This window comes from Festucalex cinctus, chromosome 10 (genome assembly GCF_051991245.1).
Source record: "Festucalex cinctus isolate MCC-2025b chromosome 10, RoL_Fcin_1.0, whole genome shotgun sequence".
In the NCBI taxonomy this organism is placed as follows: Eukaryota; Metazoa; Chordata; class Actinopteri; order Syngnathiformes; family Syngnathidae; genus Festucalex; species Festucalex cinctus.
This window is the reverse complement of record NC_135420.1, coordinates 7,876,022-7,903,564: the sequence shown is the minus strand read 5'-3', so window position 1 is coordinate 7,903,564 and position 27,543 is coordinate 7,876,022. Positions and strand designations below refer to the sequence as shown.

Genomic DNA, 27,543 nt, shown 5'->3' with positions numbered 1-27,543 from the left:
CTGGTATTCATTAGCCGCAGTCCTGCGTGTCAACTGTGTTGGGGGAGGGAGATACTTAAAGCAGACAAGTGTGTGGCTTTCGAGGACACGGTTGCCTGCCTCTATTCTCATGAAATCGGTCGCGATATATCAAAACACAGAAGAGTGTCAGAACAAACCCAGTAACACAGAATGAAGTAAGAGGTGAAAGTGCATTGGCTGGGAATCAAGCCCAGGTCTCCCGCGTGGCAGGCGAAAATTCTACCACTGAACCACCAATGCCTATATTTTTGTGCTCTTGTGTAATTATGTGGACACAGGTTGAAGCCTGTCCCTGCGCACAAAACTGGAGCTCCTCCTTAAGAACGAGGCGACCCTGGTATTCATTAGCCGCAGTCCTCCGTGTCAACTGTGTTGGAGGAGGGAGATACTTAAAGCAGACAAGCGTATGGCTCTCGAGTACCACGGTTGCCTGCCTCTAATATCATGAACTCGGTCACAAAATATCACAACACAGAAAAGTGTCAGAACAAACCCAGTATCATGGAATGCAGTAAGAGATCAATGTGCATTGGCCGGGAATCGAACCCAGGCCTCCCGCGTGGCAGGCGAGAATTCTACCACTGAACCACCAATGCCTATATTTTTTTGCTCTTGTGTAATTATGTGGACACAGGCAGGAGCCTGTCCATGCAAAAAAACAGTGGAGCTTCTCCTTGAGAAGAAGGAGGCGACCCTGGTATTCATGAGCCGCACTCCTGCGTTATCACCTGTGTTATCACCTGTGTTGGGCGAGTGAGATACTGAAAGCAGACAAGGGTGTGGCTCTCGAGGATCACAGTTGCTTGCCTCTCATTCATGAACTCTGTCGCTATATATCAAGACACAGAAGAGCGTCAGAACAAACCCAGTAACATAGAATGAAGTAAGAGGCGAACATGCATTGGCCGGGAATCAAACCCGGGCCTCCCACGTGGGAGGTGAGAATTCTACCACTGAACCACCAATGCCTATATTTTAGCTCTCTTGTGTAATTATGTGGACCCAGGCAGAAGCCTGTCTGCACAAAAAACTGGAGCTCCTCCTTGAGAAGAACGAGGCGACCCTGGTGTTCATGAGCCGCAGTCCTCCGTGTCAACTGTGTTGGAGGAGGGAGATACTTAAAGCAGACAAGCGTGTGGCTCTCGAGGACCACGGTTGCCTGCCCCTAATCTCATGAACTCGGTCACAAAATATCACAACACAGGAAAGGGTCAGAACAAACCCAGTATCATAGAATGAAGCAAGAGATCAATGTGCATTGGCTGGGAATCTAACCCAGGTCTCCCGCGTGGCAGGCGAGAATTCTACCACTGAACCACCAATGCCTATATTTTCATTCTCTTGTGTAATTATGTGGACCCAGGCAGAAGCCTGTCTCTGCAAAAAAAAACAGTGGAGCTCCTCCTTGAGAAGAACGAGGCGACCCTGGTATTCATGAGCCGCAGTCCTGCGTGTCACCTGTGTTGAGGGAGTGAGATACTGAAAGTAGACAAGGGTGTGGCTCTCGAGGACCACGGTTGCCTGCCTCTATTCTCATGAACTCGGTCGCTATATATCAAAACAAAGAAGAGTGGCAGAACAAACCCAGAACGAAGTAAGAGGTGAAAGTGCATTGGCCAGGAATCGAACCCAGGTCTCCCGCGTGGCAAGCGAGAATTGTACCACTGAACCACCAATGCCTATGTTCTTGTTCTCGTGTGTAATTATGTGGACATAGGCAGAAGCCTGTCCCTGCACAAAAAACTGGAGCTCCTCCTTGAGAAGAACGAGGCGACCCTGGTATTCATGAGCCGCAGTCCTCCGTGTCAACTGTGTTGGAGGAGGGAGATACTTAAAGCAGACAAACGTGTGGCTCTCGAGGACCACGGTTGCCTGCCTCTAATCTCATGAACTCGGTCACAAAATATCACAACACAGAAAAGTGTCAGAACAAACCCAGTATCATAGAATGCAGTAAGAGATCAATGTGCATTGGCCGGGAATCGAGCCCGGGCCTCCCGCGTGGCAGGCGAGAATTCTACCACTGAACCACCAATGCCTATATTTTTTTGCTCTTGTGTAATTATGTGGACACAGGCAGAAGCCTGTCCCTGCAAGAAAACAGAGGAGCTTCTCCTTGAGAAGAAGGAGGCGACCCTGGTATTCATGAGCCGCACTCCTGCGTTATCACCTGTGTTGGGGGAGTGAGATACTGAAAGCAGACAAGGGTGTGGCTCTCGAGGATCACAGTTGCTTGCCTCTCATTCATGAACTCTGTCGCTATATATCAAGACACAGAAGAGCGTCAGAACAAACCCAGTAACATAGAATGAAGTAAGAGGCGAACATGCATTGGCCGGGAATCGAACCCGGGCCTCCCACGTGGCAGGTGAGAATTCTACCACTGAACCACCAATGCCTATATTTTTGCTCTCTTGTGTAATTATGTGGACCCAGACAGAAGCCTGTCTGCACAAAAAACTGGAGCTCCTCCTTGAGAAGAACGAGGCGACCCTGGTATTCATGAGCCGCAGTCCTCCGTGTCAACTGTGTTGGAGGAGGGAGATACTTAAAGCAGACAAGCGTGTGGCTCTCGAGGACCACGGTTGCCTGCCCCTAATCTCATGAACTCGGTCACAAAATATCACAACACAGGAAAGGGTCAGAACAAACCCAGTATAATAGAATGAAGCAAGAGATCAATGTGCATTGGCCGGGAATCGAACCCCGGCCTCCCACGTGGCAGGCGAGAATTCTACCACTGAACCACCAATTCCTACATTTTTGTGCTCTTGTGTAATTATGTGGACACAGGCAGAAGCCTGTCCCTGCAAAAAAACAGTGGAGCTTCTCCTTGAGAAGAAGGAGGCGACCCTGGTATTCATGAGCCGCACTCCTGCGTTATCACCTGTGTTGGGGGAGTGAGATACTGAAAGCAGACAAGGGTGTGGCTCTCGAGGATCACAGTTGCCTGCCTCTATTCTCATGAAATCGGTCGCGATATATCAAAACACAGAAGAGTGTCAGAACAAACCCAGTAACACAGAATGAAGTGAGAGGTGAAAGTGCATTGGCTGGGAATCAAGCCCAGGTCTCCCGCGTGGCAGGCGAAAATTCTACCACTGAACCACCAATGCCTATATTTATGTTCTCTTGTGTAATTATGTGGACACAGGTTGAAGCCTGTCCCTGCGCACAAAACTGGAGCTCCTCCTTGAGAAGAACGAGGCGACCCTGGTATTCATTAGCCGCAGTCCTCCGTGTCAACTGTGTTGGAGGAGGGAGATACTTAAAGCAGACAAGCGTGTGGCTCTCGAGTACCACGGTTGCCTGCCTCGAATCTCATGAACTCGGTCACAAAATATCACAACACAGAAAAGTGTCAGAACAAACCCAGTATCATAGAATGCAGTAAGAGATCAATGTGCATTGGCCGGGAATCGAACCCGGGCCTCCCGCGTGGCAGGCGAGAATTCTACCACTGAACCACCAATGCCTATATTTTTGTGCTCTTGTGTAATTATGTGGACACAGGTTGAAGCCTGTCCCTGCGCACAAAACTGGAGCTCCTCCTTGAGAAGAACGAGGCGACCCTGGTATTCATGAGCCGCAGTCCTCCGTGTCAACTGTGTTGGAGGAGGGAGATACTTAAAGCAGACAAGCGTGTGGCTCTCGAGGACCACGGTTGCCTGCCCCTAATCTCATGAACTCGGTCACAAAATATCACAACACAGGAAAGGGTCAGAACAAACCCAGTATCATAGAATGAAGCAAGAGATCAATGTGCATTGGCCGGGAATCGAACCCGGGCCACCCGCGTGGCAGGCGAGAATTCTACCACTGAACCACCAATGCCTATATTTTCATTCTCTTGTGTAATTATGTGGACAATGGCAGAAGCCTGTCCCTGCAAAAAAAACAGTGGAGCTCCTCCTTGAGAAGAACGAGGCGACGCTGGTATTCATGAGCCGCAGTCCTGCGTGTCACCTGTGTTGAGGGAGTGAGATACTGAAAGTCGACAAGGGTGTGGCACTCGAGGACCACGGTTGCCTGCCTCTATTCTCATGAACTCGGTCGCTATATATCAAAACACAGAAGAGTGGCAGAACAAACCCAGTACGAAGTAAGAGGTGAAAGTGCATTGGCCAGGAATCGAACCTAGGTCTCCCGCATGGCAAGCGAGAATTGTACCACTGAACCACCAATGCCTATGTTCTTGTTCTCGTGTGTAATTATGTGGACATAGCCAGAAGCCTGTCCCTGCACAAAAAACTGGAGCTCCTCCTTGAGAAGAACGAGGCGACCCTGGTATTCATGAGCCGCAGTCCTCCGTGTCAACTGTGTTGGAGGAGGGAGATACTTAAAGCAGACAGACGTGTGGCTCTCGAGGACCACGGTTGCCTGCCTCTCTTCTCATTAACTCTGTCGCAATAGATCAAGACACAGAAGAGTGTCAGAACAAACCCAGTAACACAGAATGAAGTAAGAGGTCGATGTGCATTGGCCGGGAATCGAACCCAGGTCTCCCGCGTGGCAGGCGAGAATTCGACCACTGAAACACCAATGCCTATATTTTTCTGCTCTTGTCTAATTATGTGGACACAGGCAGAAGCCTGTCCCTGAAAAAAAACAGGGGAGCTCCTCCTTGAGAACAAGGAGGCGACCCTGGTATTCATGAGCCGCAGTCCTGCGTGTCAACTGTGTTGGAGGAGGGAGATAATTTAAGCAGACAAGCATGTGGCTCCCGGGGACCACGGTTGCCTGCCTCTATTCTCATGAATTCGGTCACGATATATCAAAAGATAGAAGAGTCTCAGAACAAACCCAGTAACATAGAATGAAGTAAGAGGTCAATGGCCGGGAATCAAACCCAGGTATCCCGCGTGGCAGACGAGAATTCTACCAATGAACCACCAATGCCTAAAATTTTGTGTTCTTGTGTAATTATGTGGACACAGGCAGAAGCCTGTCCCTGCGCACAAAACTGGAGCTCCTCCTTGAGAAGAACGAGGCGACCCTGGTATTCATGAGCCGCAGTCCTACGTGTCAACTGTGTTGGAGGAGGGAGATAATTAAAGCAGACAAGCGTGTGGCTATCGAGGACCACGGTTGCCTGCCTATATTCTCATGAACTCTGTCGCTATATATCAAAACACAGAAGAGTGACAGAACAAACCCAGTAAAACAGAATGAAGTCAGAGGTCGATGTGCATTGGCCGGGAATCAAACCCAGGTCTCCCGCGGGGTAAGCGGGAATTCTACCACTGAAACATCAATGCCTATGTTCTTGTTCTCTTGTGTAATTATGTGGACATAGGCAGAAACCTGTCCCTGCAAAAAACAAAAAACAAAAACCCAGTGGAGCTCCTCCTTGAGAAGAAGGAGGAGGAGTCGACCCTGGTATTCATTAGCCGCAGTCCTGCGTGTCACCTGTGTTGGGGGAGGGAGATACTTAAAGCAGACAAGTGTGTGGCTCTCGAGGACACGGTTGCCTGCCTCTATTCTCATGAAATCGGTCGCGATATATCAAAACACAGAAGAGTGTCAGAACAAACCCAGTAACACAGAATGAAGTAAGAGGTGAAAGTGCATTGGCTGGGAATCAAGCCCAGGTCTCCCGCGTGGCAGGCGAAAATTCTACCACTGAACCACCAATGCCTATATTTTTGTGCTCTTGTGTAATTATGTGGACACAGGTTGAAGCCTGTCCCTGCGCACAAAACTGGAGCTCCTCCTTAGAAACGAGGCGACCCTGGTATTCATTAGCCGCAGTCCTCCGTGTCAACTGTGTTGGAGGAGGGAGATACTTAAAGCAGACAAGCGTGTGGCTCTCGAGTACCACGGTTGCCTGCCTCTAATCTCATGAACTCGGTCACAAAATATCACAACACAGAAAAGTGTCAGAACAAACCCAGTATCATGGAATGCAGTAAGAGATCAATGTGCATTGGCCGGGAATCGAACCCAGGCCTCCCGCGTGGCAGGCGAGAATTCTACCACTGAACCACCAATGCCTATATTTTTGTGCTATTGTGTAATTATGTGGACACAGGCAGAAGCCTGTCCCTGCAAAAAAACAGTGGAGCTTCTCCTTGAGAAAAAGGAGGCGACCCTGGAATTCATGAGCCGCACTCCTGCGTTATCACCTGTGTTGGGGGAGTGAGATACTTAAAGCAGACAAGCGTGTGGCTCTCGAGGACCACGGTTGCCTGCCCCTAATCTCATGAACTCGGTCACAAAATATCACAACACAGGAAAGGGTCAGAACAAACCCAGTATCATAGAATGAAGCAAGAGATCAATGTGCATTGGCTGGGAATCTAACCCAGGTCTCCCGCGTGGCAGGCGAGAATTCTACCACTGAACCACCAATGCCTATATTTTTGCTCTCTTGTGTAATTATGTGGACCCAGGCAGAAGCCTGTCTGCACAAAAAACTGGAGCACCTCCTTGAGAAGAACGAGGCGACCCTGGTATTCATGAGCCGCAGTCCTCCGTGTCAACTGTGTTGGAGGAGGGAGATACTGAAAGCAGACAAGGGTGTGGCTCTCGAGGATCACAGTTGCCTGCCTCTATTCTCATGAAATCGGTCGCGATATATCAAAACACAGAAGAGTGTCAGAACAAACCCAGTAACACAGAATGAAGTGAGAGGTGAAAGTGCATTGGCTGGGAATCAAGCCCAGGTCTCCCGCGTGGCAGGCGAAAATTCTACCACTGAACCACCAATGCCTATATTTTTGTGCTCTTGTGTAATTATGTGGACACAGGTTGAAGCCTGTCCCTGCGCACAAAACTGGAGCTCCTCCTTGAGAAGAACGAGGCGACCCTGGTATTCATTAGCCGCAGTCCTGCGTGTCACCTGTGTTGAGGGAGTGAGATACTGAAAGTCGACAAGGGTGTGGCACTCGAGGACCACGGTTGCCTGCCTCTATTCTCATGAACTCGGTCGCTATATATCAAAACACAGAAGAGTGGCAGAACAAACCCAGTACGAAGTAAGAGGTGAAAGTGCATTGGCCAGGAATCGAACCCAGGTCTCCCGCGTGGCAAGCGAGAATTGTACCACTGAACCACCAATGCCTATGTTCTTGTTCTCGTGTGTAATTATGTGGACATAGTCAGAAGCCTGTCCCTGCACAAAAAACTGGAGCTCCTCCTTGAGAAGAACGAGGCGACCCTGGTATTCATGAGCCGCAGTCCTCCGTGTCAACTGTGTTGGAGGAGGGAGATACTTAAAGCAGAAAAACGTGTGGCTCTCGAGGACCACGGTTGCCTGCCGCTCTTCTCATTAACTCTGTCGCAATAGATCAAGACACAGAAGAGTGTCAGAACAAACCCAGTAACACAGAATGAAGTAAGAGGTCGATGTGCATTGGCCGGGAATCGAACCCAGGTCTCCCGCGTGGCAGGCGAGAATTCTACCACTGAACCACCAATGCCTATATTTTTGTGCTCTTGTCTAATTATGTGGACACAGGCAGAAGCCTGTCCCTGCAAAAAAACAGTGGAGCTTCTCCTTGAGAAGAAGGAGGCGACCCTGGTATTCATGAGCCGCACTCCTGCGTTATCACCTGTGTTGGGGGAGTGAGATACTGAAAGCAGACAAGGGTGTGGCTCTCGAGGATCACAGTTGCCTGCCTCTATTCTCATGAAATCGGTCGCGATATATCAAAACACAGAAGAGTGTCAGAACAAACCCAGTAACACAGAATGAAGTGAGAGGTGAAAGTGCATTGGCTGGGAATTAAGCCCAGGTCTCCCGCGTGGCAGGCGAAAATTCTACCACTGAACCACCAATGCCTATATATTTGTGGTCTTGTGTAATTATGTGGACACAGGTTGAAGCCTGTCCCTGCGCACAAAACTGGAGCTCCTCCTTGAGAAGAACGAGGCGACCCTGGTATTCATTAGCCGCAGTCCTCCGTGTCAACTGTGTTGGAGGAGGGAGATACTTAAAGCAGACAAGCGTGTGGCTCTCGAGTACCACGGTTGCCTGCCTCTAATCTCATGAACTCCTTCACAAAATATCACAACACAGAAAAGTGTCAGAACAAACCCAGTATCATAGAATGCAGTAAGAGATCAATGTGCATTGGCCGGGAATCGAACCCGGGCCTCCCGCGTGGCAGGCGAGAATTCTACCACTGAACAACCAATGCCTATATTTTTGTGCTCTTGTGTAATTATGTGGACACAGGCAGAAGCCTGTCCCTGCAAAAAAACAGTGGAGCTTCTCCTTGAGAAGAAGGAGGCGACCCTGGTATTCATGAGCCGCACTCCTGCGTTATCACCTGTGTTGGGGGAGTGAGATACTGAAAGCAGACAAGGGTGTGGCTCTCGAGGATCACAGTTGCTTGCCTCTCATTCATGAACTCTGTCTCTATATATCAAGACACAGAAGAGCGTCAGAACAAACCCAGTAACATAGAATGAAGTAAGAGGCGAACATGCATTGGCCGGGAATCGAACCCGGGACTCCCACGTGGCAGGTGAGAATTCTACCACTGAACCACCAATGCCTATATTTTTGCTCTCTTGTGTAATTATGTGGACCCAGGCAGAAGCCTGTCTGCACAAAAAACTGGAGCTCCTCCTTGAGAAGAACGAGGCGACCCTGGTATTCATGAGCCGCAGTCCTCCGTGTCAACTGTGTTGGGGGAGTGAGATACTGAAAGCAGACAAGGGTGTGGCTCTCGAGGACCACGGTTGCCTGCCTCTATTCTCATGAATTCGGTCACGATATATCAAAAGATAGAAGAGTCTCAGAACAAACCCAGTAACATAGAATGAAGTAAGAGGTCAATGGCCGGGAATCAAACCCAGGTATCCCGCGTGGCAGACGAGAATTCTACCAATGAACCACCAATGCCTATATTTTTGTGTTTTTGTGTAATTATGTGGACACAGGCAGAAGCCTGTCCCTGCGCACAAAACTGGAGCTCCTCCTTGAGAAGAACGAGGCGACCCTGGTATTCATGAGCCGCAGTCCTACGTGTCAACTGTGTTGGAGGAGGGAGATAATTAAAGCAGACAAGCGTGTGGCTATCGAGGACCACGGTTGCCTGCCTATATTCTCATGAACTCTGTCGCTATATATCAAAACACAGAAGAGTGACAGAACAAACCCAGTAAAACAGAATGAAGTAAGAGGTCGATGTGCATTGGCCGGGAATCAAACCCAGGTCTCCCGCGAGGTAAGCGAGAATTCTACCACTGAAACACCAATGCCTATGTTCTTGTTCTCTTGTGTAATTATGTGGACATAGGCAGAAACCTGTCCCTGCAAAAAAAAACAAAAAAAAAAAAACCCAGTGGAGCTCCTCCTTGAGAAGAAGGAGGAGGAGTCGACCCTGGTATTCATTAGCCGCAGTACTGCGTGTCACCTGTGTTGGGGGAGGGAGATACTTAAAGAAGACAAGTGTGTGGCTCTCGAGGACACGGTTGCCTGCCTCTATTCTCATGAAATCGGTCGTGATATATCAAAACACAGAAGAGTGTCAGAACAAACCCAGTAACACAGAATGAAGTAAGAGGTGAAAGTGCATTGGCTGGGAATCAAGCCCAGGTCTCCCGCGTGGCAGGCGAAAATTCTACCACTGAACCACCAATGCCTATATTTTTGTGCTCTTGTGTAATTATGTGGACACAGGTTGAAGCCTGTCCCTGCGCACAAAACTGGAGCTCCTCCTTAAGAACGAGGCGACCCTGGTATTCATTAGCCGCAGTCCTCCGTGTCAACTGTGTTGGAGGAGGGAGATACTTAAAGCAGACAAGCGTGTGGCTCTCGAGTACCACGGTTGCCTGCCTCTAATCTCATGAACTCGGTCACAAAATATCACAACACAGAAAAGTGTCAGAACAAACCCAGTATCATGGAATGCAGTAAGAGATCAATGTGCATTGGCCGGGAATCGAACCCGGGCCTCCCGCGTGGCAGGCAAGAATTCTACCACTGAACCACCAATGCCTATATTTTTGCTCTCTTGTGTAATTATGTGGACCCAGGCAGAAGCCTGTCTGCACAAAAAACTGGAGCTCCTCCTTGAGAAGAACGAGGCGACCCTGGTATTCATGAGCCGCAGTCCTCCGTGTCAACTGTGTTGGGGGAGTGAGATACTGAAAGCAGACAAGGGTGTGGCTCTCGAGGACCACGGTTGCCTGCCTCTATTCTCATGAATTCGGTCACGATATATCAAAAGATAGAAGAGTCTCAGAACAAACCCAGTAACATAGAATGAAGTAAGAGGTCAATGGCCGGGAATCAAATCCAGGTATCCCGCGTGGCAGACGAGAATTCTACCAATGAACCACCAATGCCTATATTTTTGTGTTTTTGTGTAATTATGTGGACACAGGCAGAAGCCTGTCCCTGCGCACAAAACTGGAGCTCCTCCTTGAGAAGAACGAGGCGACCCTGGTATTCATGAGCCGCAGTCCTACGTGTCAACTGTGTTGGAGGAGGGAGATAATTAAAGCAGACAAGCGTGTGGCTATCGAGGACCACGGTTGCCTGCCTATATTCTCATGAACTCTGTCGCTATATATCAAAACACAGAAGAGTGACAGAACAAACCCAGTAAAACAGAATGAAGTAAGAGGTCGATGTGCATTGGCCGGGAATCAAACCCAGGTCTCCCGCGGGGTAAGCGAGAATTCTACCACTGAAACACCAATGCCTATGTTCTTGTTCTCTTGTGTAATTATGTGGACATAGGCAGAAACCTGTCCCTGCAAAAAAAAACAAAAAAAAAAAAACCAGTGGAGCTCCTCCTTGAGAAGAAGGAGGAGGAGTCGACCCTGGTATTCATTAGCCGCAGTCCTGCGTGTCACCTGTGTTGGGGGAGGGAGATACTTAAAGAAGACAAGTGTGTGGCTCTCGAGGACACGGTTGCCTGCCTCTATTCTCATGAAATCGGTCGTGATATATCAAAACACAGAAGAGTGTCAGAACAAACCCAGTAACACAGAATGAAGTAAGAGGTGAAAGTGCATTGGCTGGGAATCAAGCCCAGGTCTCCTGCGTGGCAGGCGAAAATTCTACCACTGAACCACCAATGCCTATTTTTTTGTGCTCTTGTGTAATTATGTGGACACAGGTTGAAGCCTGTCCCTGCGCACAAAACTGGAGCTCCTCCTTAAGAACGAGGCGACCCTGGTATTCATTAGCCGCAGTCCTCCGTGTCAACTGTGTTGGAGGAGGGAGATACTTAAAGCAGACAAGCGTGTGGCTCTCGAGTACCACGGTTGCCTGCCTCTAATCTCATGAACTCGGTCACAAAATATCACAACACAGAAAAGTGTCAGAACAAACCCAGTATCATGGAATGCAGTAAGAGATCAATGTGCATTGGCCGGGAATCGAACCCGGGCCTCCCGCGTGGCAGGCAAGAATTCTACCACTGAACCACCAATGCCTATATTTTTGCTCTCTTGTGTAATTATGTGGACCCAGGCAGAAGCCTGTCTGCACAAAAAACTGGAGCTCCTCCTTGAGAAGAACGAGGCGACCCTGGTATTCATGAGCCGCAGTCCTCCGTGTCAACTGTGTTGGGGGAGTGAGATACTGAAAGCAGACAAGGGTGTGGCTCTCGAGGACCACGGTTGCCTGCCTCTATTCTCATGAATTCGGTCACGATATATCAAAAGATAGAAGAGTCTCAGAACAAACCCAGTAACATAGAATGAAGTAAGAGGTCAATGGCCGGGAATCAAATCCAGGTATCCCGCGTGGCAGACGAGAATTCTACCAATGAACCACCAATGCCTATATTTTTGTGTTTTTGTGTAATTATGTGGACACAGGCAGAAGCCTGTCCCTGCGCACAAAACTGGAGCTCCTCCTTGAGAAGAACGAGGCGACCCTGGTATTCATGAGCCGCAGTCCTACGTGTCAACTGTGTTGGAGGAGGGAGATAATTAAAGCAGACAAGCGTGTGGCTATCGAGGACCACGGTTGCCTGCCTATATTCTCATGAACTCTGTCGCTATATATCAAAACACAGAAGAGTGACAGAACAAACCCAGTAAAACAGAATGAAGTAAGAGGTCGATGTGCATTGGCCGGGAATCAAACCCAGGTCTCCCGCGGGGTAAGCGAGAATTCTACCACTGAAACACCAATGCCTATGTTCTTGTTCTCTTGTGTAATTATGTGGACATAGGCAGAAACCTGTCCCTGCAAAAAAAAACAAAACAAAAAAAACCAGTGGAGCTCCTCCTTGAGAAGAAGGAGGAGGAGTCGACCCTGGTATTCATTAGCCGCAGTCCTGCGTGTCACCTGTGTTGGGGGAGGGAGATACTTAAAGAAGACAAGTGTGTGGCTCTCGAGGACACGGTTGCCTGCCTCTATTCTCATGAAATCGGTCGTGATATATCAAAACACAGAAGAGTGTCAGAACAAACCCAGTAACACAGAATGAAGTAAGAGGTGAAAGTGCATTGGCTGGGAATCAAGCCCAGGTCTCCTGCGTGGCAGGCGAAAATTCTACCACTGAACCACCAATGCCTATTTTTTTGTGCTCTTGTGTAATTATGTGGACACAGGTTGAAGCCTGTCCCTGCGCACAAAACTGGAGCTCCTCCTTAAGAACGAGGCGACCCTGGTATTCATTAGCCGCAGTCCTCCGTGTCAACTGTGTTGGAGGAGGGAGATACTTAAAGCAGACAAGCGTGTGGCTCTCGAGTACCACGGTTGCCTGCCTCTAATCTCATGAACTCGGTCACAAAATATCACAACACAGAAAAGTGTCAGAACAAACCCAGTATCATGGAATGCAGTAAGAGATCAATGTGCATTGGCCGGGAATCGAACCCGGGCCTCCCGCGTGGCAGGCAAGAATTCTACCACTGAACCACCAATGCCTATATTTTTGTGCTCTTGTGTAATTATGTGGACACAGGCAGAAGCCTGTCCCTGCAAAAAAACAGTGGAGCTTCTCCTAGAGAAGAAGGAGGCGACCCTGGTATTCATGAGCCGCACTCCTGCGTTATCACCTGTGTTGGGGGAGTGAGATACTGAAAGCAGACAAGGGTGTGGCTCTCGAGGATCACAGTTGCCTACCTCTATTCTCATGAAATCGGTCGCGATATATCAAAACACAGAAGAGTGTCAGAACAAACCCAGTAACACAGAATGAAGTGAGAGGTGAAAGTGCATTGGCTGGGAATCAAGCCCAGGTCTCCCGCGTGGCAGGCGAAAATTCTACCACTGAACCACCAATGCCTATATTTTTGTGCTCTTGTGTAATTATGTGGACACAGGCAGAAGCCTGTCCCTGCAAAAAAACAGTGGAGCTTCTCCTTGAGAAGAAGGAGGCGACCCTGGTATTCATGAGCCGCACTCCTGCGTTATCACCTGTTTTGGGGGAGTGAGATACTGAAAGCAGACAAGGGTGTGGCTCTCGAGGATCACAGTTGCTTGCCTCTCATTCATGAACTCTGTCGCTATATATCAAGACACAGAAGAGCGTCAGAACAAACCCAGTAACATAGAATGAAGTAAGAGGCGAACATGCATTGGCCGGGAATCGAACCCGGGCCTCCCACGTGGGAGGTGAGAATTCTACCACTGAACCACCAATGCCTATATGTTTGCTCTCTTGTGTAATTATGTGGACCCAGGCAGAAGCCTGTCTGCACAAAAAACTGGAGCTCCTCCTTGAGAAGAACGAGGCGACCCTGGTGTTCATGAGCCGCAGTCCTCCGTGTCAACTGTGTTGGAGGAGGGAGATACTTAAAGCAGACAAGCGTGTGGCTCTCGAGGACCACGGTTGCCTGCCCCTAATCTCATGAACTCGGTCACAAAATATCACAACACAGGAAAGGGTCAGAACAAACCCAGTGTCATAGAATGAAGCAAGAGATCAATGTGCATTGGCTGGGAATCTAACCAAGCTCTCCCGCGTGGCAGGCGAGAATTCTACCACTGAACCACCAATGCCTATATTTTCATTCTCTTGTGTAATTATGTGGACAATGGCAGAAGCCTGTCCCTGCAAAAAAAAACAGTGGAGCTCCTCCTTGAGAAGAAAGAGGCGACCCTGGTAATCATGAGCCGCAGTCCTGCGTGTCACCTGTGTTGAGGGAGTGAGATACTGAAAGTAGACAAGGGTGTGGCTCTCGAGGACCACGGTTGCCTGCCTCTATTCTCATGAACTCGGTCGCTATATATCAAAACACAGAAGAGTGGCAGAACAAACCCAGAACAAAGTAAGAGGTGAAAGTGCATTGGCCAGGAATCGAACCCAGATCTCCCGCGTGGCAAGCGAGAATTGTACCACTGAACCACCAATGCCTATGTTCTTGTTCTCGTGTGTAATTATGTGGACATAGGCAGAAGCCTGTCCCTGCACAAAAAACTGGAGCTCCTCCTTGAGAAGAACGAGGCGACCCTGGTATTCATGAGCCGCAGTCCTCCGTGTCAACTGTGTTGGAGGAGGGAGATACTTAAAGCAGACAAACGTGTGGCTCTCGAGGACCACGGTTGCCTGCCTCTCTTCTCATTAACTCTGTCGCAATAGATCAAGACACAGAGGAGTGTCAGAACAAACCCAGTAACACAGAATGAAGTAAGAGGTCGATGTGCATTGGCCGGGAATCGAACCCAGAACTCCCGCGTGGCAGGCGAGAATTCGACCACTGAAACACCAATGCCTATATTTTTCTGCTCTTGTGTAATTATGTGGACACAGGCAGAAGCCTGTCCCTGAAAAAAAACAGGGGAGCTCCTCCTTGAGAACAAGGAGGCGACCCTGGTATTCATGAGCCGCAGTCCTGCGTGTCAACTGTGTTGGAGGAGGGAGATACTTTAAGCAGACAAGCATGTGGCTCTCGGGGACCACGGTTGCCTGCCTCTATTCTCATGAATTCGGTCACGATATATCAAAAGATAGAAGAGTCTCAGAACAAACCCAGTAACATAGAATGAAGTAAGAGGTCAATGGCCGGGAATCAAACCCAGGTATCCCGCGTCGCAGACGAGAATTCTACCAATGAACCACGAATGCCTATATTTTTGTGTTCTTGTGTAATTATGTGGACACAGGCAGAAGCCTGTCCCTGCGCACAAAACTGGAGCTCCTCCTTGAGAAGAACGAGGCGACCCTGGTATTCATGAGCCGCAGTCCTACGTGTCAACTGTGTAGGAGGAGGGAGATAATTAAAGCAGACAAGCGTGTGGCTATCGAGGACCACGGTTGCCTGCCTATATTCTCATGAAGTCTGTCGCTATATATCAAAACACAGAAGAGTGACAGAACAAACCCAGTAAAACAGAATGAAGTAAGAGGTCGATGTGCATTGGCCGGGAATCGAACCCAGATCTCCCGCGTGGCAGGCGAGAATTCTACCACTGAAACACCAATGCCTCTATTTTTCTGCTCTTGTGTAATTATGTGGACACAGGCAGAAGCCTGTCCCTGAAAAAAAACAGGGGAGCTCCTCCTTGAGAACAAGGAGGCGACCCTGGTATTCATGAGCCGCAGTCCTGCGTGTCAACTGTGTTGGAGGAGGGAGATACTTTAAGCAGACAAGCATGTGGCTCTCGGGGACCACGGTTGCCTGCCTCTATTCTCATGAATTCGGTCACGATATATCAAAAGATAGAAGAGTCTCAGAACAAACCCAGTAACATAGAATGAAGTAAGAGGTCAATGGCCGGGAATCAAACCCAGGTATCCCGCGTCGCAGACGAGAATTCTACCAATGAACCACGAATGCCTATATTTTTATGTTCTTGTGTAATTATGTGGACACAGGCAGAAGCCTGTCCCTGCGCACAAAACTGGAGCTCCTCCTTGAGAAGAACGAGGCGACCCTGGTATTCATGAGCCGCAGTCCTACGTGTCAACTGTGTTGGAGGAGGGAGATAATTAAAGCAGACAAGTGTGTGGCTATCGAGGACCACGGTTGCCTGCCTATATTCTCATGAACTCTGTCGCTATATATCAAAACACAGAAGAGTGACAGAACAAACCCAGTAAAACAGAATGAAGTAAGAGGTCGATGTGCATTGGCCGGGAATCGAACCCAGATCTCCCGCGTGGCAGGCGAGAATTCTACCACTGAAACACCAATGCCTCGATTTTTCTGCTCTTGTGTAATTATGTGGACACAGGCAGAAGCCTGTCCCTGAAAAAAACCGGGGGAGCTCCTCCTTGAGAACAAGGAGGCGACCCTGGTATTCATTAGCCGCAGTCCTCCGTGTCAACTGTGTTGGAGGAGGGAGATACTTAAAGCAGACAAGCGTGTGGCTCTCGAGGACCACGGTTGCCTGCCTATATTCTCATGAACTCTGTCGCTATATATCTAAACACAGAAGAGTGACAGAACAAACCCAGTAAAACAGAATGAAGTAAGAGGTCGATGTGCATTGGCCGGGAATCAAAGCCAGGTCTCCCGCGGGGTAAGCGAGAATTCTACCACTGAAACACCAATGCCTATGTCCTTGTTCTCTTGTGTAATTATGTGGACATAGGCAGAAACCTGTCCCTGCAAAAAAAAACAACAAAAAATACCCAGTGGAGCTCCTCCTTGAGAAGAAGGAGGAGGAGTCGACCCTGGTATTCATTAGCCGCAGTCCTGCGTGTCACCTGTGTTGGGGGAGGGAGATACTTAAAGCAGACAAGTGTGTGGCTCTCGAGGACACGGTTGCCTGCCTCTATTCTCATGAAATCGGTCGCGATATATCAAAACACAGAAGAGTGTCAGAACAAACCCAGTAACACAGAATGAAGTAAGAGGTGAAAGTGCATTGGCTGGGAATCAAGCCCAGGTCTCCCGCATGGCAGGCGAAAATTCTACCACTGAACCACCAATGCCTATATTTTTGTGCTCTTGTGTAATTATGTGGACACAGGTTGAAGCCTGTCCCTGCGCACAAAACTGGAGCTCCTCCTTAAGAACGAGGCGACCCTGGTATTCATTAGCCGCAGTCCTCCGTCTCAACTGTGTTGGAGGAGGGAGATACTTAAAGCAGACAAGCGTGTGGCTCTCGAGTACCACGGTTGCCTGCCTCTAATCTCATGAACTCGGTCACAAAATATCACAACACAGAAAAGTGTCAGAACAAACCCAGTATCATGGAATGCAGTAAGAGATCAATGTGCATTGGCCGGGAATCGAACCCGGGCCTCCCGCGTGGCAGGCGAGAATTCTACCACTGAACCACCAATGCCTATAATTTTGTGCTCTTGTGTAATTATGTGGACACAGGCAGAAGCCTGTCCCTGCAAAAAAACAGTGGAGCTTCTCCTTGAGAAGAAGGAGGCGACCCTGGTATTCATGAGCCGCAGTCCTACGTGTCAACTGTGTTGGAGGAGGGAGATAATTAAAGCAGACAAGCGTGTGGCTATTGAGGACCACAGTTGCCTGCCTATATTCTCATGAAATCGGTCGCGATATATCAAAACACAGAAGAGTGTCAGAACAAACCCAGTAACACAGAATGAAGTGAGAGGTGAAAGTGCATTGGCTGGGAATCAAGCCCAGGTCTCCCGCGTGGCAGGCGAAAATTCTACCACTGAACCACCAATGCCTATATTTTTGTGCTCTTGTGTAATTATGTGGACACAGGCAGAAGCCTGTCCCTGCAAAAAAACAGTGGAGCTTCTCCTTGAGAAGAAGGAGGCGACCCTGGTATTCATGAGCCGCACTCCTGCGTTATCACCTGTGTTGGGGGAGTGAGATACTGTAAGCAGACAAGGGTGTGGCTCTCGAGGATCACAGTTGCTTGCCTCTCATTCATGAACTCTGTCGCTATATATCAAGACACAGAAGAGCGTCAGAACAAACCCAGTAACACAGAATGAAGTAAGAGGTCGATGTGCATTGGCCGGGAATCGAACCCAGGTCTCCCGCGTGGCAGGCGAGAATTCTACCACTGAAACACCAATGCCTATATTTTTCTGCTCTTGTATAATTATGTGGACACAGGCAGAAGCCTGTCCCTGAAAAAAAACAGGGGAGCTCCTCCTTGAGAACAAGGAGGCGACCCTGGTATTCATGAGCCGCAGTCCTGCGTGTCAACTGTGTTGGAGGAGGGAGATACTTTAAGCAGACAAGCATGTGGCTCTCGGGGACCACGGTTGCCTGCCTCTATTCTCATGAATTCGGTCACGATATATCAAAAGATAGAAGAGTCTCAGAACAAACACAGTAACATAGAATGAAGTAAGAGGTCAATGGCCGGGAATCAAACCCAGGTATCCCGCGTGGCAGACGAGAATTCTACCAATGAACCACGAATGCCTATATTTTTGTGTTCTTGTGTAATTATGTGGACACAGGCAGAAGCCTGTCCCTGCGCACAAAACTGGAGCTCCTCCTTGAGAAGAACGAGGCGACCCTGGTATTCATGAGCCGCAGTCCTACGTGTCAACTGTGTTGGAGGAGGGAGATAATTAAAGCAGACAAGCGTGTGGCTATCGAGGACCACAGTTGCCTGCCTATATTCTCATGAACTCTGTCGCTATATATCAAAACACAGAAGAGTGACAGAACAAACCCAGTAAAACAGAATGAAGTAAGAGGTCGATGTGCATTGGCCGGGAATCGAACCCAGAACTCCCGCGTGGCAGGCGAGAATTCGACCACTGAAACACCAATGCCTATATTTTTCTGCTCTTGTGTAATTATGTGGACACAGGCAGAAGCCTGTCCCTGAAAAAAAACGGGGGAGCTCCTCCTTGAGAACAAGGAGGCGACCCTGGTATTCATTAGCCGCAGTCCTCCGTGTCAACTGTGTTGGAGGAGGGAGAAACTTAAAGCAGACAAGCGTGTGGCTCTCGAGTACCACGGTTGCCTGCCTCTAATCTCATGAACTCGGTCACAAAATATCACAACACAGAAAAGTGTCAGAACAAACCCAGTATCATAGAATGCAGTAAGAGATCAATGTGCATTGGCCGGGAATCAAACCCGGGCCTCCCGCATGGCAGGCGAGAATTCTACCACTGAACCACCAATGCCTATATTTTTGTGCTCTTGTGTAATTATGTGGACACAGGCAGAAGCCTGTCCCTGCAAAAAAACAGTGGAGCTTCTCCTTGAGAAGAAGGAGGCGACCCTGGTATTCATGAGCCGCACTCCTGCGTTATCACCTGTGTTGGGGGAGTGAGATACTGAAAGCAGACAAGGGTGTGGCTCTCAAGGATCACGGTTGCTTGCCTCTCATTCATGAACTCTGTCGCTATATATCAAGACACAGAAGAGCGTCAGAACAAACCCAGTAACATAGAATGAAGTAAGAGGCAAACATGCATTGGCCGGGAATCGAACCCGGGCCTCCCACGTGGCAGGTGAGAATTCTACCACTGAACCACCAATGCCTATAATTTCATTCTCTTGTGTAATTATGTGGACAATGGCAGAAGCCTGTCCCTGCGCACAAAACTGGTGCTCCTCCTTGAGAAGAAGGAGGCGACCCTGGTATGCATGAGCCGCAGTCCTGCGTGTCACCTGTGTTGAGGGAGTGAGATACTGAAAGTAGACAAGGGTGTGGCTCTCGAGGACCACGGTTGCCTGCCTCTATTCTCATGAACTCGGTCGCGAGAAATCAAAACACAGAAGAGTGGCAGAACAAACCCAGTAACACAGAACGAAGTAAGAGGTGAACATGCATTGGCCAGGAATCAAACCCAGGTCTCCCGCGTGGCAAGCGAGAATTGTACCACTGAACCACCAATGCCTATGTTCTTGTTCTCGTGTGTAATTATGTGGACATAGGCAGAAGCCTGTCCCTGCACAAAAAACTGGAGCTCCTCCTTGAGAAGAACGAGGCGACCCTGGTATTCATGAGCCGCAGTCCTCCGTGTCAACTGTGTTGGAGGAGGGAGATACTTAAAGCAGACAAACGTGTGGCTCTCGAGGACCACGGTTGCCTGCCTCTCTTCTCATTAACTCTGTCGCAATAGATCAAGACACAGAAGAGTGTCAGAACAAACCCAGTAACACAGAATGAAGTAAGAGGTCGATGTGCATTGGCCGGGAATCGAACCCAGGTCTACCGCGTGGCAGGCGAGAATTCTACCACTGAAACACCAATGCCTAAATTTTTCTGCTCTTGTCTAATTATGTGGACACAGGCAGAAGCCTGTCCCTGAAAAAAAAACAGGGGAGCTCCTCCTTGAGAACAAGGAGGCGACCCTGGTATTCATGAGCCGCAGTGCTGCGTGTCAACTGTGTTGGAGGAGGGAGATACTTTAAGCAGACAAGCATGTGGCTCTCGGGGACCACGGTTGCCTGCCTCTATTCTCATGAATTCGGTCGCGATATATCAAAAGATAGAAGAGTGTCAGAACAAACCCAGTAACATAGAATGAAGTAAGAGATCAATGGCCGGGAATCGAACCCAGGTATCCCGCGTGGCAGGCGAGAATTCTACCAATGAACCACCAATGCCTAAATTTTTGTGTTCTTGTGTAATTATGTGGACACAGGCAGAAGCCTGTCCCTGCGCACAAAACGAGCTCCTTGAGAAGAACGAGGCGACCCTGGTATTCATGAGCCGCAGTCCTACGTGTCAACTGTGTTGAAGGAGGGAGATAATTAAAGCAGACAAGCGTGTGGCTATCGAGGACCACGGTTGCCTGCCTATATTCTCATGAACTCTGTCGCTATATATCAAAACACAGAAAAGTGTCAGAACAAACCCAGAATGAAGTAAGAGGTGAATGTGCATTGGCCAGGAATCAAATCCAGGTCTCCCGCATGGCAGGCGAGAATTCTACCACTGAAACACCAATGCCTATAATTTTGTGCTCTTGTGTAATTATGTGGACACAGGCAGAAGCCTGTCCCTGCAAAAAAAAAATGGAGCTCCTCCTTGAGAAGAACGAGGCGACCCTGGTATTCATGAGCCGCAGTCCTCCGTGTCAAATGTGTTGGAGGAGGGAGATACTTAAAGCAGATAAGCGTGTGGCTCTCGAGGACCACGGTTGCCTGCCTCTAATCTCATGAACTCGGTCACAAAATATCACAACACAGAAAAGTGTCAGAACAAACCCAGTATCACAGAATGAAGTAAGAGATCAATGTGCATTGGCCGGGAATCGAACCCGGGCCTCCCGCGTGGCAGGCGAGAATTCTACCACTGAACCACCAATGCCTATATGTTTGTGGTCTTGTGTAATTAAGTGGACACAGGCAGAAGCCTGTCCCTGCAAAAAAACAGTGGAGCTTCTCCTTGAGAAGAAGGAGGCGAACCCGGTATTCATGAGCCGCACTCCTGCGTGTCACCTGTGTTGGGGGAGTGAGATACTGAAAGAAGACAAGGGTGCGGCTATCGAGGATCACAGTTGCTTGCCTCTCATTCATGAACTCTGTCGCGATATATCAAGACACAGAAGAGCGTCAGAACAAATCCAGTTACATAGAATGAAGTAAGAGGTGAACATGCATTGGCCGAGAATCAAACCCGGGCCTCCCACGTGGCAGGCGAGAATTCTACCACTGAACCACCAATGCCTATATTTTTGTTTTCTTGTGTAATTATGTGGACACAGGCAGAAGCCTGTCTGCACAAAAAACTGGAGCTCCTCCTTGAGAAGAACGAGGCGACCCTGGTATTCATGAGCCCCAGTCCTACGTGTCAACTGTGTTGGAGGAGGGAGATAATTAAAGCAGACAAGCGTGTGGCTATCGAGGACCACGGTTGCCTGCCTATATTCTCATGAACTCGGTCACAAAATATCACAACAAAGAAACGTGTCAGAACAAACCCAGTACCATAGAACGAAGTAAGAGATCAATGTGCATTGGCTGGGAATCAAACCCAGGCATCCCGCGTGGCAGGCGAGTATTCTACCACTGAACCATCAATGCGTGTGGCTATCGAGGACCACGGTTGCCTGCCTATATTCTCATGAACTCAGTCGCTATATCAAAAACACAGAAGAGTGTCAGAACAAACCCAGAATGAAGTAAGAGGTCAATATGTATTGGCCGGGAATCAAACCCAGGTCTCCCACGTGGCAGGCGAGAATTCTACCACTGAACCACCAATGCCTATATTTTTTTTCTCTTGTGTAATTATGTGGACACAGGCAGAAGCCTGTCCCTGCGCACAAAACTGGAGCTCCTCCTTGAGAAGAACGAGGCGACCCTGGTATTCATGAGCCGCAGTCCTACGTGTCAACTGTGTTGGAGGAGGGAGATACTTCAAGCAGACAAGCGTGTGGCTCTCGGTTGCTATATATCAAATCACAGAAGAGTGGCAGAACAAACCCAGTAACACAGAATGAAGCAAGAGGTCAATGTGCATTGGCCAGGAATCGAACCCAGGTCTCCCACGTGGCAGGCGAGAATTCTACCACTGAACACTGAACAACCAATGCCTATATTTTTGCTCTGTTGTGTAATTAAGTGGGCACAGGCAGAAGCCTGCGCACAAAAAACGAGCTCCTTGAGAAGAACGAGGCGGCCCTGTTATGAGCCGCAGTCCTACGTGTCAACTGCGTTGGAGGAGGGAGATACTGAAAGCAGACAAGCGTGTGTCTCTCGAGGACCACGTTTGCCTGCCTGTATTCTCATGAACTCGGTCGCGATATATCACAACACAGAAGAGTGTCAGAACAAACCCAGTATCATAGAATGAAGTAAGAGGTCAATGTGCATTGGCCAGGAATCGAACCTGGGGCTCCCACGTGGCAGGCACGAATTCTACCACTGAAACACCAATGCCTATATTTTTGTGCTCTTGTGTAATTATGTGGACACAGGTTGAAGCCTGTTCCTGCAAAAAAACAGTGGAGCTCCTCCTTGAGAAGAACGAGGCGACCCTGGTATTCATGAGACGCAGTCCTGCATGTCAACTGTGTTGGAGGAGGGAGATACTTAAAGCAGACAAGCGTGTGGCTCTCGAGGACACGGTTGCCTGCCTCTATTCTCATGAACTCGGTCGCGATATATCAAAACAGAGAAAAGTGTCAGAGCAAACCCAGTATCATAGAATGAAGTAAGAGGTCAATGTGCATTGGCCGGGAATCGAACCCAAGTCTCCCGCGTGGCAAGCGAGAATTCTACCACTGAACAACCAATGCCTATATTTTTGTCCTCTTGTGTAATTATGTGGACACAGGCAGAAGCCTGTCCCTGCAAAAAAAAATGGAGCTCCTCCTTGAGAAGAACGAGGTGACCCTGGTATTCATGAGCCGCAGTCCTACGTGTCAACTGTGTTGGAGGAGGGAGATATTTAAAGCAGACAACCGTGTGGCTCTCGAGGACCACGGTTGCCTGCCTCTATTCTCATGAACTTGGTCGCTATATATCACAACACAGAAGAGTGTCAGAACAAACCCAGTAACACAGAATGAAGTAAGAGGTGTAACGATTATCGGCCGGTTGTAACTTTTTGCAACCTCAGTTCCAAAGGAATTGAGCTCCTGTGGCCTGAACATGCCACTGTGGGGGGTGGGGAGGACAAGAACATCCCCCACAAACAGCCACAAATGCTCTGATTGACACGCGCACGCGCACACACACACAAATCAGAACAGTAAAAGCCTTCTTGGAAACTTGACTTTCTTATTTTGCAACAGAACAATGAATTATGAAATGTTATGTTTGCCATTTGTGAAATGTTGACTCCATGAAATGTCATGAAAATGTTCCATTGCAGTGGCAGATTCTCCACTAAACTTTCATGTGTATGCACGTTTTAATAGTGTAAGCTAGGTAACATTTCATTTGAGGTATTCAATTGTACGTGTTGCATTGGTTGAATTCTGACCTTAGAATCTTAACACACATGGGATCCAGATTCAATCTGATTAGTCTACCAAAAATCTCCCCAAGCTGGTAACTTTCCACTGTGGTCTCACCGGCCCCCCTGGTGTGGAGGCCGCCGCCTTCCCAATTTAAAAGCACGCTCCCTGCGTGCTGCTCCCTCTCTTCTTCTCCGCTGCTCTTTGGCTCCCGCTTCTTCGCTGCTCCTTGGCTCCTTCCTGGTCTCCATCGGCGCGGCTGCCAGACAAAGGGCTAGCCCAGCTAGCTTAACCTCCAGCACACGGCAACGCACAGAAGCCATCGCGTGTAGCGACAGGCGCAGCGAAACACGCTGCTTTTAGTCCCTGCAAAGGCTCAACGGATGGTGCTTTTCCCAAGCACGCTGAGGCCTTCACCAAGAGGGCCTCTCCCAGCCAGCAGGTTGACCCCGTGACGCTCAGTTGGCCAGCCGGACGACCTGTCTCTCCCTCTCCTGAACTGAACCTTCTCCATTCTATCTTCAAACGGGCTTGGCGAGTCTCCATCCAGGGTCCTGCTTCTCAGACCAACCCCATCTGTAAGTGCAACTTTGCAGGCCTTCGCCCTAGTACAAATTGGTGCAAACTAGGTTGATTGTGGGTCCCATGTTGGTTTGATTTAAGAAATCCATCACCTTGGTTAAGACCGTTTCTCTTTTCTTCTTTTCTTCTCCTTTGATTATTTTTATTATTTTAGTTCTCGTTTCATTTCCTATCATAGTAGTTAGTTTTGCTTCTTTAAATTCTAAGTAGATTATCCCACCTAGGATAGAGAATAAACGTGCACAAAACTCAACCCCTGGTTTACTGTGTGTGTGTTTCAACAATTTATAGTGACCTCTAAGCTGAACAAATAACTCACAAAATTGTAGTAAGGGCACAACCTTCATTTTAATGACTGATTCAACGAGGTTCTCATCTGTTATCCTGATAAAATTATCAAAAAGAGATGTGGTGCTCCGCAGGCAAGCTCAACTTAATTTAAATATTAAGTTTGAGTCTCCTTCAATTAATGAGCCAATTGATTATTAATTTAATAATTAACAATTATTGATTTAATAATTAATTGGACCGATTTCCCTTACAGAGGTCAATGTGCATTGGCCAGGAATCCAACCCAGGGCTCCCACGTGGCAGGCAAGAATTCTACCACTGAAACACCAATGCCTATATTTATGTGCTCTTGTGTAATTATGTGGACACAGGCAGAAGCCTGTCCCTGCAAAAAAAAATGGAGCTCCTCCTTGAGAAGAACGAGGTGACCCTGGTATTCATGAGCCGCAGTCCTACGTGTCAACTGTGTTGGAGGAGGGAGATACTTTAAGAAGACAAGTGTGTGGCTCTCGAGGACCACGGTTGTCTGCCTCTATTCTCATGAACTTGGTCGCTATATATCAAAACACAGAAGAGTGTCAGAACAAACCCAGTAACACAGAATGAAGTATGAGATCAATGTGCATTGGCCAGGAATCGAACCCAGGTCTCCCGCGTGGTAGGCGAGAATTCTACCACTGAACCACCAATGCCTATATTTGTATGCTCTTGTGTAATTATGTGGACACAGGTTGAAGCCTGTCCCTGCAAAAAAAAACAGTGGAGCTCCTCCTTGAGAAGAAGGAGGCGACCCTGGTATTCATGAGCCGCAGTCCTGCGTGTCAACTGTGTTGGAGGAGGGAGATACTTAAAGTAGACAAGCGTGTGGCTCTCGAGGACCACGGTTGCCTGCCTCTATTCTCATGAACTCGGTCGCTATAAATCAAAACACAGAAGAGTGTCAGAACAAACCCAGTAACACAGAATGAAGTAAGAGGTCAATGTGCATTGGCCGGGAATCGAACCCAGGTCTCCCGCGTGGCAGGCGAGAATTCTACCACTGAACAGGTGCTGCAGTCCTGTGTGTCACCTGTGTTGGAGGAGGGAGATATTTCAAGCAGACAAGCATGTGACTCGAGGACCACGGTTGCCTGCCTATATTCTCATGAACAGTGTAGCTGTATATCAAGACACAGAAGTGTGTCCTGAACAAAGGCAGTAGTCTTGTGATCTTGTGTAATTTTGTGGACATCGGCAGAAGCCTGTCCCTGCAATTACTTGCGCTCCTACTTGAGAAGAAGTAGGCAACCCTGGCCGTAGTTCTGCGTGTCACCTGTGTTGGAGGAGGGAGATATTTCAAGCAGACAAGCGTGTGGTTCTCAAGGACCACGGTTGCCTGCCTCTGCTCTCGTGAAGTGTGTAGCAAGACAGAAGAATGTCAGAACGAACTCAGTAACACAGAATGAAATAGCAGTTGCATGTGCATTGGCCGGGAATCGAACCCGAGCCTCCCACGTGGCAGGCTCTAATTCTACCACTGAACTACCAACCCTGGGTTTCTTGGGCTCATGTGTAATTATGTGGACATAGCAGAAGCCTGTCCCTGCACTAATTTGAGCTCTTGAGAAGAAGTAGGCAACCCCGGTTGTCATGAGCCGCAGTCCTGCGTGTCACCTGTGTTGGAGGAGGGAGACATTTAAGACACACGGAACTGTGGTTCTTAATAGTGTTGTTCCGATACCGTTTTTTTGGCCCCCGATACGATTCCGATACCCCGCTTTGCAGTATGGGCCAATACCATACCGATATCTAAGGTTTGGGTTTTTTTTCCCTCAACATGAAAAAGCTGTCCTGCTGTTGGTTCAAAGCATTCAAGGGCCAATAGGATATCTTAGATGGGCATGCAGTGAACATGTCACATTTCAGTGAATGTCGTTCACGAGTAAGACACAAGATGCTGCACCCAAAACCTATATTAGTGTTGGAATTCATGGTATCAGCATGTTACTTGTGAGCACTCACCGATACCGATACCACTGTTTTAAATAACAGAGAGCGTAAATAAAAAGGGTAGAGGAACAATAAGTAAGGTCAGTAGTCAAATATGAAACGTAAATGGTACATGGTACTTGGTAAATCTATTGGTAAGTTGTGAGGATATTTTTTGGGCATTTTTTGCCAACATGAATATTGATGATCACATTGTGTCTTGCAGAGGAGTTTGGATTCCGTCAACAAAAAAATATTGAAGACTTAATTACATAAATTAATCTTTAGGAATAAACTGATGTATTAACCTTGCTCTTGCAAAATGAATTCTCGCAGTGTTTGTGAGTTCACAAGCCCCGGAGAATACGTCTTGTACCGCTCCCGCTAATAACCGCCGTTCAGAACCACTGGTGATTCAGACCAATCACAGAGCTCCATTGTGTTTGGGGGGCGGGTTAGGCAACTGTGACGAAACCAGGAAGCCAGCCCCAACACCGGAGATAGTGATGTGTCGGTTGCGAACGAGCCGGAACAAAGAGCTGGCTCTTTGAAGTGAACAATGAGAGCCGGCACCCTCCTTCTAGAGCCGGCGCCATCATTTTCCCTTGCTCTCTCTCTCTCTGCCTATGTCGCTCTCTCTTTTTCACGTGTCTGAAGCAAAGTTTGACAGTGTCTCAGCTGCCGTGCTCAGAGAGGGGGGGGTTTGGGGTGGTTGCTGCGCTTATTCCTCACAAGGGCCGCAGGGGGTGCTGGAGCCTATCTAAGCTGGCTCTGGGCAGTAGGCGGGGTATACCCTGGACTGGTTGCCAGCCAATCGCAGGGCACATAAGAGACGAACAACCATCCACACTCACAAGCACACCTACGGACAATTCGGAGCGCCCAATTAACCCGCCATGCATGCCTTTGGAACGTGGGAGGAGACCGGAGCAACCGGAGAAGGCCCACGCGGGTACGAGGAGAACATGCAAACTCCACCCAGGAAGGCCGGAGCCTGGAC

At 48.7% G+C, this 27,543-nt stretch overlaps 27 non-coding genes across 27 annotated transcripts; all 27 read right to left on the bottom strand.

Annotated features, from left to right (window-relative positions):
* Positions 1–546: 546 nt before the first annotated feature.
* trnag-gcc (transfer RNA glycine (anticodon GCC)) lies at positions 547–617 on the bottom strand. Its single transcript has one exon. It is a non-coding gene; the product is annotated as a tRNA-Gly (tRNA).
* Positions 618–918: 301 nt separating this feature from the next.
* On the bottom strand, positions 919–989 carry trnag-ccc (transfer RNA glycine (anticodon CCC)). The gene has a single exon. It is a non-coding gene; the product is annotated as a tRNA-Gly (tRNA).
* A 286-nt stretch (positions 990–1,275) lies between these two features.
* Positions 1,276–1,346, bottom strand: trnag-gcc (transfer RNA glycine (anticodon GCC)). Its single transcript has one exon. It is a non-coding gene; the product is annotated as a tRNA-Gly (tRNA).
* Positions 1,347–1,988: 642 nt separating this feature from the next.
* Positions 1,989–2,059, bottom strand: trnag-gcc (transfer RNA glycine (anticodon GCC)). Its single transcript has one exon. It is a non-coding gene; the product is annotated as a tRNA-Gly (tRNA).
* A 289-nt stretch (positions 2,060–2,348) lies between these two features.
* On the bottom strand, positions 2,349–2,419 carry trnag-gcc (transfer RNA glycine (anticodon GCC)). The gene has a single exon. It is a non-coding gene; the product is annotated as a tRNA-Gly (tRNA).
* Positions 2,420–3,425: 1,006 nt separating this feature from the next.
* On the bottom strand, positions 3,426–3,496 carry trnag-gcc (transfer RNA glycine (anticodon GCC)). Its single transcript has one exon. It is a non-coding gene; the product is annotated as a tRNA-Gly (tRNA).
* Positions 3,497–3,784: 288 nt separating this feature from the next.
* Positions 3,785–3,855, bottom strand: trnag-gcc (transfer RNA glycine (anticodon GCC)). The gene has a single exon. It is a non-coding gene; the product is annotated as a tRNA-Gly (tRNA).
* Positions 3,856–4,137: 282 nt separating this feature from the next.
* trnag-gcc (transfer RNA glycine (anticodon GCC)) lies at positions 4,138–4,208 on the bottom strand. Its single transcript has one exon. It is a non-coding gene; the product is annotated as a tRNA-Gly (tRNA).
* Positions 4,209–5,943: 1,735 nt separating this feature from the next.
* On the bottom strand, positions 5,944–6,014 carry trnag-gcc (transfer RNA glycine (anticodon GCC)). Its single transcript has one exon. It is a non-coding gene; the product is annotated as a tRNA-Gly (tRNA).
* Positions 6,015–6,304: 290 nt separating this feature from the next.
* trnag-gcc (transfer RNA glycine (anticodon GCC)) lies at positions 6,305–6,375 on the bottom strand. Its single transcript has one exon. It is a non-coding gene; the product is annotated as a tRNA-Gly (tRNA).
* Positions 6,376–7,371: 996 nt separating this feature from the next.
* On the bottom strand, positions 7,372–7,442 carry trnag-gcc (transfer RNA glycine (anticodon GCC)). The gene has a single exon. It is a non-coding gene; the product is annotated as a tRNA-Gly (tRNA).
* Positions 7,443–8,091: 649 nt separating this feature from the next.
* trnag-gcc (transfer RNA glycine (anticodon GCC)) lies at positions 8,092–8,162 on the bottom strand. The gene has a single exon. It is a non-coding gene; the product is annotated as a tRNA-Gly (tRNA).
* Positions 8,163–8,451: 289 nt separating this feature from the next.
* On the bottom strand, positions 8,452–8,522 carry trnag-gcc (transfer RNA glycine (anticodon GCC)). Its single transcript has one exon. It is a non-coding gene; the product is annotated as a tRNA-Gly (tRNA).
* A 1,377-nt stretch (positions 8,523–9,899) lies between these two features.
* On the bottom strand, positions 9,900–9,970 carry trnag-gcc (transfer RNA glycine (anticodon GCC)). The gene has a single exon. It is a non-coding gene; the product is annotated as a tRNA-Gly (tRNA).
* Positions 9,971–11,346: 1,376 nt separating this feature from the next.
* Positions 11,347–11,417, bottom strand: trnag-gcc (transfer RNA glycine (anticodon GCC)). Its single transcript has one exon. It is a non-coding gene; the product is annotated as a tRNA-Gly (tRNA).
* A 1,376-nt stretch (positions 11,418–12,793) lies between these two features.
* On the bottom strand, positions 12,794–12,864 carry trnag-gcc (transfer RNA glycine (anticodon GCC)). Its single transcript has one exon. It is a non-coding gene; the product is annotated as a tRNA-Gly (tRNA).
* Positions 12,865–13,514: 650 nt separating this feature from the next.
* Positions 13,515–13,585, bottom strand: trnag-ccc (transfer RNA glycine (anticodon CCC)). The gene has a single exon. It is a non-coding gene; the product is annotated as a tRNA-Gly (tRNA).
* A 1,711-nt stretch (positions 13,586–15,296) lies between these two features.
* Positions 15,297–15,367, bottom strand: trnag-gcc (transfer RNA glycine (anticodon GCC)). The gene has a single exon. It is a non-coding gene; the product is annotated as a tRNA-Gly (tRNA).
* A 641-nt stretch (positions 15,368–16,008) lies between these two features.
* Positions 16,009–16,079, bottom strand: trnag-gcc (transfer RNA glycine (anticodon GCC)). Its single transcript has one exon. It is a non-coding gene; the product is annotated as a tRNA-Gly (tRNA).
* A 1,026-nt stretch (positions 16,080–17,105) lies between these two features.
* On the bottom strand, positions 17,106–17,176 carry trnag-gcc (transfer RNA glycine (anticodon GCC)). The gene has a single exon. It is a non-coding gene; the product is annotated as a tRNA-Gly (tRNA).
* Positions 17,177–17,825: 649 nt separating this feature from the next.
* trnag-gcc (transfer RNA glycine (anticodon GCC)) lies at positions 17,826–17,896 on the bottom strand. Its single transcript has one exon. It is a non-coding gene; the product is annotated as a tRNA-Gly (tRNA).
* Positions 17,897–18,897: 1,001 nt separating this feature from the next.
* trnag-gcc (transfer RNA glycine (anticodon GCC)) lies at positions 18,898–18,968 on the bottom strand. Its single transcript has one exon. It is a non-coding gene; the product is annotated as a tRNA-Gly (tRNA).
* A 289-nt stretch (positions 18,969–19,257) lies between these two features.
* Positions 19,258–19,328, bottom strand: trnag-gcc (transfer RNA glycine (anticodon GCC)). Its single transcript has one exon. It is a non-coding gene; the product is annotated as a tRNA-Gly (tRNA).
* Positions 19,329–21,035: 1,707 nt separating this feature from the next.
* Positions 21,036–21,106, bottom strand: trnag-gcc (transfer RNA glycine (anticodon GCC)). The gene has a single exon. It is a non-coding gene; the product is annotated as a tRNA-Gly (tRNA).
* Positions 21,107–21,394: 288 nt separating this feature from the next.
* trnag-gcc (transfer RNA glycine (anticodon GCC)) lies at positions 21,395–21,465 on the bottom strand. Its single transcript has one exon. It is a non-coding gene; the product is annotated as a tRNA-Gly (tRNA).
* Positions 21,466–21,751: 286 nt separating this feature from the next.
* On the bottom strand, positions 21,752–21,822 carry trnag-gcc (transfer RNA glycine (anticodon GCC)). The gene has a single exon. It is a non-coding gene; the product is annotated as a tRNA-Gly (tRNA).
* A 3,374-nt stretch (positions 21,823–25,196) lies between these two features.
* On the bottom strand, positions 25,197–25,267 carry trnag-acc (transfer RNA glycine (anticodon ACC)). Its single transcript has one exon. It is a non-coding gene; the product is annotated as a tRNA-Gly (tRNA).
* Positions 25,268–27,543: the final 2,276 nt, after the last annotated feature.